We start from the raw sequence: 1,753 nt of genomic DNA on the forward strand, positions 1-1,753 counted from the left end.
TTATGGTGGGGGCAATTCTCTCGCCAGGTCAGTGACCTTCCAGGGTATGAGAGTAATTTAAGGTGGTCACTCGTAGACTGGTCGTATCAACGGGGAGACGCATCTGCTCTCCCTCTGGGGGACTTTTGGAGGGAAATCCCAAAGATTAGCGTGATGGGAATGCATATGCAACAAGGGAAAATTAGATATTCATGTCCTATTTGGGCATTCCCTGTAAGAAGGGAATGTCTGAGAGGGGGCTCGCACGTTTTTGGGGAGACTTCTTTTGACATCAGCATGTGACGAGAATAAAATCTTTCTTCTTTCTTTTGTTCTTTTCCATCACCAATCCAGCCTTGCTCGGCTGCCTCTCCGGAAGGCAGCAAGGACCCACACTTCAAAGACAAAATATACTACATATTGAAAGAAAAATAATACTCAAATATTGAAATAAGTATAGAATTGAATGAATAAACAACAAAGAAATAAATACCACCTGGAAAATATCATTATTTTCAACATTTGTCAAAATTTTTCTTTCTTGCACATTCTTAATCGTATTTTTTATTTTTTTTTACTTTTACTTTTTAAATTACTTCAGTGCATTTCACACCTGTGCTTTCAGGGAATTCCTACTTTGTTCTACTAGAATAATTCCCCATCAAAATACCATCATTTATGACACCACGGCTGGACAAATAATATCCAGAAACACACTTACGCACCACTGAGTGAGTGTTGGACGATATAGCTTCTCTTGAAAGGTCCGACTTGAAAATGTCCTTTCAAGTGTATCTGAAATTAAGTCCACACTTTTCCCTCCTTCGGCCATTGTGGTTTAAAAAAAGCAAGAATATATTTTAGATTTCCGAACGGTCGCCAATTACGACTTTTGGGTGTGTGGATTCTGCATCGCGCCGCCCCCTCACAAGTGAGTATCCAATCACAAAACGCGTTCATCACCCTCAGCATAAGGTCAGCGAGAAGGCTCACTGTAACCAACTCGTGATCTTATTGGCTATCGCAACCATCTAACAAATATGAAAGCTCATTGACTTTGACAGAAGAGATGCTCGCACAATTGCATTTTAAGGCCTCGGAATGCATAATGCGTGCTCCCCGTATTGTGAAACCTGCCTGGCAACACGAGCTAGCAGAATTCTTATTGGATTCAAAACTCTCACCTAAAAATACAACGCTCAGCTATAATATGACATCAATGCGATGATTATGATCATTTTTTTTTTTGATTATGTTTGGCCAACAGAGAAGGCCTTGAAGGCCCACCACTGAGTTACTTAATAGCCTAAATTAAACTTTACTTTCATCAATAGAGTTAAAGTTATGCTTTATTGTAGGCGTTATGTAATTAATAGTAAAAGATTGTATTACGATTGCTGGCATTATTTTAAACACTTACGGGACAAAAGGTCAATTATTTAATTTAGCAGGTTCATATTTACTGAATATGTTCAACATTGATAAACAAAAAGCATTTTTCAAATGAAAGTAGAAGTACAGTGCATAGATAAGATTGACTGGGATTGTAGTCATGGTGTTTACTGATTCATTCATATGCTAAATTGATATGACTTAGTTTAAATGTAAGACCTCAAAATTGCACACATAGTATTTTCATGACCCACACTCTCATTCAGTACAAACAGATTCCGTCTGCTCACGTCAAACTGATGACAAACCAGATAGCACTTCATGGACAAATACGACAAAACACATTCTCCACATAGGCCATAGAAGATACAAACATATCGTC

The sequence above is a fragment of the Idiotropiscis lumnitzeri genome, chromosome 2 (genome assembly GCF_059441095.1).
Source record: "Idiotropiscis lumnitzeri isolate Australia: NSW breed Sydney's pygmy pipehorse chromosome 2, RoL_Ilum_1.0, whole genome shotgun sequence".
In the NCBI taxonomy this organism is placed as follows: domain Eukaryota; kingdom Metazoa; phylum Chordata; class Actinopteri; order Syngnathiformes; family Syngnathidae; genus Idiotropiscis; species Idiotropiscis lumnitzeri.